The sequence below is a fragment of the Chrysoperla carnea genome, assembly GCF_905475395.1.
Source record: "Chrysoperla carnea chromosome X unlocalized genomic scaffold, inChrCarn1.1 SUPER_X_unloc_99, whole genome shotgun sequence".
In the NCBI taxonomy this organism is placed as follows: Eukaryota; Metazoa; Arthropoda; class Insecta; order Neuroptera; family Chrysopidae; genus Chrysoperla; species Chrysoperla carnea.
Window position 1 is genome coordinate 1 of NW_025408232.1, and position 13,682 is coordinate 13,682.

A 13,682-nucleotide genomic window follows, 5' to 3' on the forward strand; every position below is an offset into this window, starting at 1 on the left:
TAGCAAAATCTTTATTTTCTTTGATTAAGGCGAAATGTTTTATTAGTTATAAATTCGATAATCTCCTATCGATACTTGTTACTCTTAACTTGTATATATAAAAAATATAATAGTATATTAATTTATAATAAAATTTTTTCAAAAATTCAATAAGTTATTGTAAAATAAAAATAGATAATATACAAATTATAATTTATTATTGCAGATATATTACAATAAAAAAAAAAAAAATAAATAAAAATATTTGGTAATGTATGTTATAAACAAAATAATTTGTTGTAAACAAATTATATAATATGTTATATTTATTAACAAATTTATTTACTCTTATATAAATAAAATTAGTGGCTTCCCAAAAGGAAAGCCTGTTTAAATTTATCGGATGTATTAAATATTCTTTAATAAATTTACTAAATATTTTAAGTAAATTATTATATTTTCTTAACCTCCAAAACCATACAAAGTACGACCTTGTCGTTTTAATGCATATACAACATCCATAGCTGTAACTGTTTTACGTTTTGCGTGTTCAGTATATGTAACAGCATCCCGAATAACATTTTCAAGGAATACTTTAAGTACACCACGTGTTTCTTCATAAATTAAACCAGAGATACGTTTTACTCCACCTCGTCGTGCTAAACGACGAATTGCAGGTTTTGTAATACCTTGGATATTATCACGCAAAACTTTTCTATGACGTTTTGCACCCCCTTTTCCAAGACCCTTTCCACCTTTTCCTCTGCCAGTCATTTTAATAAAAAATTATTTACAATATTTTAACGAACGGATAACACGTGTGTTAACCTCACAAGTATTGTAATGTATGTGAGCGCCGGTACAATTGTGCCTTTTTATATAAAGCATTAAAGATTTTTTAAGCCACGCCTATACAATTTGATTAGTCCATACTCTGATAGCTATCCAATAGGATATGACAACAAAAATTTTGAAATTTCATATAAATATAAATACAACACATTTATTTCGCATTTAAACATTTGACTTTGTAGTATCAAATTGTCGAATATAATTTTTAAAATTGTGTTTTTTTTTGTAAAAACATTATTATTTGAAAATGGCTAGAACCAAGCAAACTGCACGTAAATCAACTGGTGGTAAAGCACCAAGAAAACAATTAGCAACGAAAGCTGCACGTAAAAGTGCACCAGCAACTGGTGGAGTAAAAAAACCACACAGATATCGTCCTGGTACAGTAGCTTTACGAGAAATTCGTCGTTATCAAAAAAGTACTGAATTGTTAATTCGTAAATTACCATTCCAACGTTTAGTACGTGAAATTGCACAAGATTTTAAAACCGATTTACGTTTCCAAAGTTCAGCTGTTATGGCATTACAAGAAGCTAGTGAAGCCTATTTAGTAGGTTTATTTGAAGATACCAATTTATGCGCAATTCATGCAAAGCGTGTTACAATTATGCCTAAGGATATACAATTGGCAAGACGTATTCGTGGAGAACGTGCATAAGCGTTTTAAATGACAATTTAAAAAAAAAAAAAACAAATAAGAAATATTTTCGGTCCTATATATAGGACCAACATATATTATTAAATAAGAGTATATTATTTTTATTAAAAAATATATATATATATATATATATAAATTATTGAAATAAAATTAAACATTATTAAAATTTTGTTATAATTATAAGCGATTGCTATTTCTAAAAATAAATAAATTTCATAAAATTTATATTATTTTATATTCATTTGAAATATTAAAAAAACTTCTCGCTTTAAAGTAACCATGATATGAGTTATAAATGCAATAAAATTTTATACAAAAAATAATATTTATTTGTTGACGAATAATATAAAAGGTTTACATTTCTAAATAACATATATTTATATATGGTGTGTAAAAAAAAAGAAAAGAAGAAAAATAATTTATATTTTTAATATAAAAAGGCAACCGCACACAGTGTTCCCAAGCGGTCACCCATCCAAGTACTGACTGTGCCCAATGTTGCTTAACTTCGGTGATCGGACGAGAACCGGTGTTTTCAACGTGGTATGGCTGTTGCCAGTAATAAATGAAAATTTTTACAAATATATATTTTTCATAAATATCATTAATATTAAAGTATATTATTAAAATTTTCAATGAAGTAATCAATTTAAATATATACTTATTTATTATACCATATATTTTAAATAAAAATGCAACCGCACACAGTATTCTCAAGTGGCCACCCATCCGTGGTACTGACTGTGGCAAATGTTTCTTAACTATTATTTTATAAAATATTTATACAAAAAATAATTTACTCTTATCAAATATTAATTTGTGGCCTGTATTAAGGCCTATGTTATTTTCATTTTTTAGCAAAAATAATGAAATATTTCAATATATTATTAAAGTAACAGATCATTTCTTTTTTGGTGCTGCTTTTTTAATTTTTGTAGGAGATGATTTGGCAACAGAAGCTTTCTTAGCTTTTGGTGCTTTCGGTTTACGAGCAGGGCTACTTTTGGCAGCGGATTTTGTACTTTTTGCTGGTTTTGCTTTAACTGGTGCTTTTTTTGATGCCGCTGATGATTTTGCAGTAACTTTTTTAGCAGCAGTTGATGATGATGGAGTCGCTTTTTTTGCTTTAGGCTTTTTGGCTGCCAATGATGTAGTTGTGGCTTTCTTTTCTTTTGGTGCCCGTTTACTTTTAGCACTCTTTGCTGAACCTTTTGCTCCACTTTCTTTTTTGGATACTTTTGATTTAGCTGAAGAATTAGATGAAGCGGAAGCAGCCAATTTGAATGAACCAGATGCACCTTTACCTTTAGTTTGTACCAAGGCTCCCTCAGTTACAGCAGCTTTTAAATATTTTTTAATAAATGGTGAAATTTTATCAGAATCCACTTTATAATTTGCAGCTAAATATTTTTTAATTGCTTGTAATGATGAACCACCACGTTCTTTTAAATTTTTAATTGCGTTAACAACCATTTCTGATGTACGTGGATGTGTTGGTTTTGAATGTTGTTTTGTACGTTTAGCACCAGAAGCTGTTGCTTTTTTTGTTGGTGTTGTAGAAGCAGCAGTAACCGCAGTTGCTGCAACAGCTGTAGAATTTTCTTCGGCCATATTTTTTTACTTTATAAAAATAATGTATTTATTATAAATATTTAAATGATAAAATATAATAATTCTATCAAATAAAAAATAAAGGTTTTCAATTATATCATTATTCACAATAATATAAGTCCCTATGTAAGTCAAAGTACCATGTAGAAAACACATAAAAATTAAATAGTATTTCTAATTTACTGTCGTAGTAAACATGATTTATTTTTTCAATTTCTATAATATATAAAATAATAAATTATAAATTTAATAATAATATTTATTTTATAAATTAAAATATATTTAATTTTTTTATTAACAATTATTAATAAACATAGTTTAATATTAATTATTTCAATCATACAAAACAATAATATTTTTAAGGTAAACTTAAAAAGTATATATTTTTATTTTTTATTTAATATCGATTTATTATAAATTATTAGTATATAAATAATTAAAAAATTTAATATATAAATATATATATTATAGTATAAGATTTCATTTTTAGAAAAACTTTTTTTGTCAATAATGAAAACGTATTATTATGAAATGTGTTAATCGAACATTGACAAAATATATTTCATTAGAAAATACTTTTATTTATGCATTAATATCAATAATTAACTATTAAATTAATTTTTTCATAATTATATAAAGAAATTTTATACTGATATAAGTATTTATATATTATAATATTTATTTTAAATATAAAAAAATTTATGACAAAATATATTATTAGAGTATTTGTTGAGATTAATATAAGATTATTTTAAATAAGAATTAATTTATATAATTATTAAAATATTATTAATTTTATGTTATGTAATTTTAATAAAAATAAATAATAATAATAATAAATATACAAATTTTTTAACAATTTAAATTTTATATGATCTAAATAATTTTGTTAAGTACGATATGAGAAATCATTGTAAGCTTCGTTAAGAAACTTTGTAATATAAAATAATAATAATAATATTAAATATATAAATAAATAAAATAAATTTGATATATATTTTTAGTTCATTCTGTGTATAAATCAAAGGATACCGAATAATTGGTAACGGATGCGATATATTATAGTATCGAGTATTAAAACATAATATATAAATTTATCTTGTTATTCAAATTTTTTGTTACTTAACTTATGTATTTAGAAAATTTATAATATTATTTATATAATTGACATAAAATCTTATAAATTGAAATTTTATTAATATGTATCAAAAGAAGAGAGTAACGTATTGATATAATATCAAAGGATACTGATTATTTAAATAACGAATACGTCATATATTGTTTGTGTAACGAAGTTCACTTGGCCATCTAGTTTAAAATAACATTTTCAATAGAAAGTTTATATGCTTTGTTTTTTTTTTTTCTTTAATTATTAAAAAAATAAATTGAAATTTAATTCAATCAAATTTTATAATAATTTTAAAAAAATTTTTCCTTTTAAAAAATATTTTGTGATGTTGTGATAATATGTATTAATACAAGTGCATCCTGATACTTTTATCTCTAGTAAAGGTATGAGTATCATGAACAGTTTTGTTATCTAATGATATTATTTTGATAATATTTTGTGTATATTCTTATAATATTTTGTCTAAATATCATCATAATACAATATTATTTTGATAATATTTTATGAATATTCTTATAATATGTTACCTAAATGTCATCATAATATGATGAATTATTTCCATAATAACATATAAAAAAAGAAAAAAAAAAAAAGAATCATTAATTTATAATTATTTAAATTGATTCTTTAAAAAAATATTATAATATATTATTTATAAAAATAATTTTTACTCTTATTTTAAATAAATTTGTGGCCTTTTATTAAAAGGCCTATGATCGATGTATTATTATTATAAAAATTAATGCAATGTTTTTAATTTATGCTTTCTTTTCAGTTTTCTTTGGTAATAACACTGCTTGAATGTTTGGTAATACACCACCTTGAGCAATTGTTACACCAGATAATAATTTATTTAATTCTTCATCATTACGAATTGCCAATTGTAAATGACGTGGAATGATACGTGTTTTTTTGTTATCACGGGCAGCATTACCAGCTAACTCGAGAACTTCTGCAGCCAAATATTCCATAACAGCAGCCAAATATACTGGGGCACCAGCACCTACTCGTTCAGCATAATTTCCTTTTCGTAATAATCTGTGAATTCTTCCAACAGGAAATTGTAATCCTGCTCGGCTTGATCTTGACTTTGCCTTTCCCTTTACTTTACCACCTTTACCTCGTCCAGACATAGCGAATAAATTTATTTAATTAATATTTTTTTTTGTAAATATAATCACACAGATGTGTACGTTACGGGGATTGTAACATAAATGTTTAAAATGTTATTTGGGTATTTTAATTTATAATATTTATAAAATATAAAACTTTAAAAATAAACCAATCACCTTATAGTATTATTTTTAGCCAATCAGAGAGTAGTATTCATTTTTATTGTTATATCCATCTTCGCGTATATAATACGCTAGTTGTATACACGACACGCTCATACATATACTGACTGGTGTTCTGTAACTATCTGTGTATATTAATTGTTTGTAACAATGCCACCAAAAACAAGTGGAAAAGCAGCAAAAAAAGCTGGCAAAGCTCAAAAAAATATATCAAAGAGTGATAAGAAAAAGAAGAGGAAGCGCAAGGAATCATATGCAATTTACATTTACAAAGTATTAAAACAAGTGCATCCTGATACTGGTATCTCTAGTAAAGCTATGAGTATCATGAACAGTTTTGTTAATGATATTTTTGAACGTATTGCTGCTGAAGCATCACGTTTAGCACATTATAATAAACGTTCAACAATCACAAGTCGGGAAATTCAAACCGCAGTTCGATTATTATTACCTGGTGAATTGGCAAAGCACGCTGTTAGTGAAGGTACTAAAGCTGTTACAAAATATACAAGTTCAAAATAAATAAATCGAAAATATTATTTAATTGATAACATAAAAATACATCAACATATAAAAACGGCTCTCTTTTTAAGAGAGCCATCAAATTTTTTAAATAAGAGTAAATTATTTTTATATATACAAAAAAATAAAATAAACAATTATTAATATCATATTTAATATAAAATTTTATATATTAATAGCTTGAATATATCTATTATTAGTATATCAATATTATTAATTTTAAATATAATAAAGGATATCGCGGAATATATATCGTAAATCAGTGTAATGCAAATGCATTACATTACCTTTATTATTTTCATTTTACATTTACTACTTGTTTATGTACGCTTATAATTATTAGAAAAATATTTTTAATAATTTTAAAAAATAAATGAAATAATAAAAATTTAATAATAAATTATTTATTGAAAGTATAAAAAATGGTATAGCAAAATCTTTATTTTCTTTGATTAAGGCGAAATGTTTTATTAGTTATAAATTCGATAATCTCCTATCGATACTTGTTACTCTTAACTTGTATATATAAAAAATATAATAGTATATTAATTTATAATAAAATTTTTTCAAAAATTCAATAAGTTATTGTAAAATAAAATAGATAATATACAAATTATAATTTATTATTGCAGATATATTACAATAAAAAAAAAAAAAATAAATAAAAATATTTGGTAATGTATGTTATAAACAAAATAATTTGTTGTAAACAAATTATATAATATGTTATATTTATTAACAAATTTATTTACTCTTATATAAATAAAATTAGTGGCTTCCCAAAAAGGAAAGCCTGTTTAAATTTATCGGATGTATTAAATATTCTTTAATAAATTTACTAAATATTTTAAGTAAATTATTATATTTTCTTAACCTCCAAAACCATACAAAGTACGACCTTGTCGTTTTAATGCATATACAACATCCATAGCTGTAACTGTTTTACGTTTTGCGTGTTCAGTATATGTAACAGCATCCCGAATAACATTTTCAAGGAATACTTTAAGTACACCACGTGTTTCTTCATAAATTAAACCAGAGATACGTTTTACTCCACCTCGTCGTGCTAAACGACGAATTGCAGGTTTTGTAATACCTTGGATATTATCACGCAAAACTTTTCTATGACGTTTTGCACCCCCTTTTCCAAGACCCTTTCCACCTTTTCCTCTGCCAGTCATTTTAATAAAAAATTATTTACAATATTTTAACGAACGGATAACACGTGTGTTAACCTCACAAGTATTGTAATGTATGTGAGCGCCGGTACAATTGTGCCTTTTTATATAAAGCATTAAAGATTTTTTAAGCCACGCCTATACAATTTGATTAGTCCATACTCTGATAGCTATCCAATAGGATATGACAACAAAAATTTTGAAATTTCATATAAATATAAATACAACACATTTATTTCGCATTTAAACATTTGACTTTGTAGTATCAAATTGTCGAATATAATTTTTAAAATTGTGTGTTTTTTTGTAAAAACATTATTATTTGAAAATGGCTAGAACCAAGCAAACTGCACGTAAATCAACTGGTGGTAAAGCACCAAGAAAACAATTAGCAACGAAAGCTGCACGTAAAAGTGCACCAGCAACTGGTGGAGTAAAAAAACCACACAGATATCGTCCTGGTACAGTAGCTTTACGAGAAATTCGTCGTTATCAAAAAAGTACTGAATTGTTAATTCGTAAATTACCATTCCAACGTTTAGTACGTGAAATTGCACAAGATTTTAAAACCGATTTACGTTTCCAAAGTTCAGCTGTTATGGCATTACAAGAAGCTAGTGAAGCCTATTTAGTAGGTTTATTTGAAGATACCAATTTATGCGCAATTCATGCAAGGCGTGTTACAATTATGCCTAAGGATATACAATTGGCAAGACGTATTCGTGGAGAACGTGCATAAGCGTTTTAAATGACAATTTAAAAAAAAAAAAACAAATAAGAAATATTTTCGGTCCTATATATAGGACCAACATATATTATTAAATAAGAGTATATTATTTTTATTAAAAAATATATATATATATATATATATAAATTATTGAAATAAAATTAAACATTATTAAAATTTTGTTATAATTATAAGCGATTGCTATTTCTAAAAATAAATAAATTTCATAAAATTTATATTATTTTATATTCATTTGAAATATTAAAAAAACTTCTCGCTTTAAAGTAACCATGATATGAGTTATAAATGCAATAAAATTTTATACAAAAAATAATATTTATTTGTTGACGAATAATATAAAAGGTTTACATTTCTAAATAACATATATTTATATATGGTGTGTAAAAAAAAAGAAAAGAAGAAAAATAATTTATATTTTTAATATAAAAAGGCAACCGCACACAGTGTTCCCAAGCGGTCACCCATCCAAGTACTGACTGTGCCCAATGTTGCTTAACTTCGGTGATCGGACGAGAACCGGTGTTTTCAACGTGGTATGGCTGTTGCCAGTAATAAATGAAAATTTTTACAAATATATATTTTTCATAAATATCATTAATATTAAAGTATATTATTAAAATTTTCAATGAAGTAATCAATTTAAATATATACTTATTTATTATACCATATATTTTAAATAAAAATGCAACCGCACACAGTATTCTCAAGTGGCCACCCATCCGTGGTACTGACTGTGGCAAATGTTTCTTAACTATTATTTTATAAAATATTTATACAAAAAATAATTTACTCTTATCAAATATTAATTTGTGGCCTGTATTAAGGCCTATGTTATTTTCATTTTTTAGCAAAAATAATGAAATATTTCAATATATTATTAAAGTAACAGATCATTTCTTTTTTGGTGCTGCTTTTTTAATTTTTGTAGGAGATGATTTGGCAACAGAAGCTTTCTTAGCTTTTGGTGCTTTCGGTTTACGAGCAGGGCTACTTTTGGCAGCGGATTTTGTACTTTTTGCTGGTTTTGCTTTAACTGGTGCTTTTTTTGATGCCGCTGATGATTTTGCAGTAACTTTTTTAGCAGCAGTTGATGATGATGGAGTCGCTTTTTTTGCTTTAGGCTTTTTGGCTGCCAATGATGTAGTTGTGGCTTTCTTTTCTTTTGGTGCCCGTTTACTTTTAGCACTCTTTGCTGAACCTTTTGCTCCACTTTCTTTTTTGGATACTTTTGATTTAGCTGAAGAATTAGATGAAGCGGAAGCAGCCAATTTGAATGAACCAGATGCACCTTTACCTTTAGTTTGTACCAAGGCTCCCTCAGTTACAGCAGCTTTTAAATATTTTTTAATAAATGGTGAAATTTTATCAGAATCCACTTTATAATTTGCAGCTAAATATTTTTTAATTGCTTGTAATGATGAACCACCACGTTCTTTTAAATTTTTAATTGCGTTAACAACCATTTCTGATGTACGTGGATGTGTTGGTTTTGAATGTTGTTTTGTACGTTTAGCACCAGAAGCTGTTGCTTTTTTTGTTGGTGTTGTAGAAGCAGCAGTAACCGCAGTTGCTGCAACAGCTGTAGAATTTTCTTCGGCCATATTTTTTTACTTTATAAAAATAATGTATTTATTATAAATATTTAAATGATAAAATATAATAATTCTATCAAATAAAAAATAAAGGTTTTCAATTATATCATTATTCACAATAATATAAGTCCCTATGTAAGTCAAAGTACCATGTAGAAAACACATAAAAATTAAATAGTATTTCTAATTTACTGTCGTAGTAAACATGATTTATTTTTTCAATTTCTATAATATATAAAATAATAAATTATAAATTTAATAATAATATTTATTTTATAAATTAAAATATATTTAATTTTTTTATTAACAATTATTAATAAACATAGTTTAATATTAATTATTTCAATCATACAAAACAATAATATTTTTAAGGTAAACTTAAAAAGTATATATTTTTATTTTTTATTTAATATCGATTTATTATAAATTATTAGTATATAAATAATTAAAAAATTTAATATATAAATATATATATTATAGTATAAGATTTCATTTTTAGAAAAACTTTTTTTGTCAATAATGAAAACGTATTATTATGAAATGTGTTAATCGAACATTGACAAAATATATTTCATTAGAAAATACTTTTATTTATGCATTAATATCAATAATTAACTATTAAATTAATTTTTTCATAATTATATAAAGAAATTTTATACTGATATAAGTATTTATATATTATAATATTTATTTTAAATATAAAAAAATTTATGACAAAATATATTATTAGAGTATTTGTTGAGATTAATATAAGATTATTTTAAATAAGAATTAATTTATATAATTATTAAAATATTATTAATTTTATGTTATGTAATTTTAATAAAAATAAATAATAATAATAATAAATATACAAATTTTTTAACAATTTAAATTTTATATGATCTAAATAATTTTGTTAAGTACGATATGAGAAATCATTGTAAGCTTCGTTAAGAAACTTTGTAATATAAAATAATAATAATAATATTAAATATATAAATAAATAAAATAAATTTGATATATATTTTTAGTTCATTCTGTGTATAAATCAAAGGATACCGAATAATTGGTAACGGATGCGATATATTATAGTATCGAGTATTAAAACATAATATATATATTTATCTTGTTATTCAAATTTTTTGTTACTTAACTTATGTATTTAGAAAATTTATAATATTATTTATATAATTGACATAAAATCTTATAAATTGAAATTTTATTAATATGTATCAAAAGAAGAGAGTAACGTATTGATATAATATCAAAGGATACTGATTATTTAAATAACGAATACGTCATATATTGTTTGTGTAACGAAGTTCACTTGGCCATCTAGTTTAAAATAACATTTTCAATAGAAAGTTTATATGCTTTGTTTTTTTTTTTTCTTTAATTATTAAAAAAATAAATTGAAATTTAATTCAATCAAATTTTATAATAATTTTAAAAAAATTTTTCCTTTTAAAAAATATTTTGTGATGTTGTGATAATATGTATTAATACAAGTGCATCCTGATACTTTTATCTCTAGTAAAGGTATGAGTATCATGAACAGTTTTGTTATCTAATGATATTATTTTGATAATATTTTGTGTATATTCTTATAATATTTTGTCTAAATATCATCATAATACAATATTATTTTGATAATATTTTATGAATATTCTTATAATATGTTACCTAAATGTCATCATAATATGATGAATTATTTCCATAATAACATATAAAAAAAGAAAAAAAAAAAAAGAATCATTAATTTATAATTATTTAAATTGATTCTTTAAAAAAATATTATAATATATTATTTATAAAAATAATTTTTACTCTTATTTTAAATAAATTTGTGGCCTTTTATTAAAAGGCCTATGATCGATGTATTATTATTATAAAAATTAATGCAATGTTTTTAATTTATGCTTTCTTTTCAGTTTTCTTTGGTAATAACACTGCTTGAATGTTTGGTAATACACCACCTTGAGCAATTGTTACACCAGATAATAATTTATTTAATTCTTCATCATTACGAATTGCCAATTGTAAATGACGTGGAATGATACGTGTTTTTTTGTTATCACGGGCAGCATTACCAGCTAACTCGAGAACTTCTGCAGCCAAATATTCCATAACAGCAGCCAAATATACTGGGGCACCAGCACCTACTCGTTCAGCATAATTTCCTTTTCGTAATAATCTGTGAATTCTTCCAACAGGAAATTGTAATCCTGCTCGGCTTGATCTTGACTTTGCCTTTCCCTTTACTTTACCACCTTTACCTCGTCCAGACATAGCGAATAAATTTATTTAATTAATATTTTTTTTTGTAAATATAATCACACAGATGTGTACGTTACGGGGATTGTAACATAAATGTTTAAAATGTTATTTGGGTATTTTAATTTATAATATTTATAAAATATAAAACTTTAAAAATAAACCAATCACCTTATAGTATTATTTTTAGCCAATCAGAGAGTAGTATTCATTTTTATTGTTATATCCATCTTCGCGTATATAATACGCTAGTTGTATACACGACACGCTCATACATATACTGACTGGTGTTCTGTAACTATCTGTGTATATTAATTGTTTGTAACAATGCCACCAAAAACAAGTGGAAAAGCAGCAAAAAAAGCTGGCAAAGCTCAAAAAAATATATCAAAGAGTGATAAGAAAAAGAAGAGGAAGCGCAAGGAATCATATGCAATTTACATTTACAAAGTATTAAAACAAGTGCATCCTGATACTGGTATCTCTAGTAAAGCTATGAGTATCATGAACAGTTTTGTTAATGATATTTTTGAACGTATTGCTGCTGAAGCATCACGTTTAGCACATTATAATAAACGTTCAACAATCACAAGTCGGGAAATTCAAACCGCAGTTCGATTATTATTACCTGGTGAATTGGCAAAGCACGCTGTTAGTGAAGGTACTAAAGCTGTTACAAAATATACAAGTTCAAAATAAATAAATCGAAAATATTATTTAATTGATAACATAAAAATACATCAACATATAAAAATGGCTCTCTTTTTAAGAGAGCCATCAAATTTTTTAAATAAGAGTAAATTATTTTTATATATACAAAAAAATAAAATAAACAATTATTAATATCATATTTAATATAAAATTTTATATATTAATAGCTTGAATATATCTATTATTAGTATATCAATATTATTAATTTTAAATATAATAAAGGATATCGCGGAATATATATCGTAAATCAGTGTAATGCAAATGCATTACATTACCTTTATTATTTTCATTTTACATTTACTACTTGTTTATGTACGCTTATAATTATTAGAAAAATATTTTTAATAATTTTAAAAAATAAATGAAATAATAAAAATTTAATAATAAATTATTTATTGAAAGTATAAAAAATGGTATAGCAAAATCTTTATTTTCTTTGATTAAGGCGAAATGTTTTATTAGTTATAAATTCGATAATCTCCTATCGATACTTGTTACTCTTAACTTGTATATATAAAAAATATAATAGTATATTAATTTATAATAAAATTTTTTCAAAAATTCAATAAGTTATTGTAAAATAAAATAGATAATATACAAATTATAATTTATTATTGCAGATATATTACAATAAAAAAAAAAAAAATAAATAAAAATATTTGGTAATGTATGTTATAAACAAAATAATTTGTTGTAAACAAATTATATAATATGTTATATTTATTAACAAATTTATTTACTCTTATATAAATAAAATTAGTGGCTTCCCAAAAAGGAAAGCCTGTTTAAATTTATCGGATGTATTAAATATTCTTTAATAAATTTACTAAATATTTTAAGTAAATTATTATATTTTCTTAACCTCCAAAACCATACAAAGTACGACCTTGTCGTTTTAATGCATATACAACATCCATAGCTGTAACTGTTTTACGTTTTGCGTGTTCAGTATATGTAACAGCATCCCGAATAACATTTTCAAGGAATACTTTAAGTACACCACGTGTTTCTTCATAAATTAAACCAGAGATACGTTTTACTCCACCTCGTCGTGCTAAACGACGAATTGCAGGTTTTGTAATACCTTGGATATTATCACGCAAAACTTTTCTATGACGTTTTGCACCCCCTTTTCCAAGACCCTTTCCACC

General features: G+C 24.1%; 2 non-coding genes across 2 annotated transcripts; both read right to left on the minus strand.

The window, feature by feature from the left end:
- Positions 1 to 1,927: 1,927 nt before the first annotated feature.
- Positions 1,928 to 2,046, minus strand: LOC123304817. The gene has a single exon (XR_006536794.1). It is a non-coding gene; the product is annotated as a 5S ribosomal RNA (ribosomal RNA).
- Positions 2,047 to 8,400: 6,354 nt separating this feature from the next.
- Positions 8,401 to 8,519, minus strand: LOC123304818. The gene has a single exon (XR_006536795.1). It is a non-coding gene; the product is annotated as a 5S ribosomal RNA (ribosomal RNA).
- Positions 8,520 to 13,682: the final 5,163 nt, after the last annotated feature.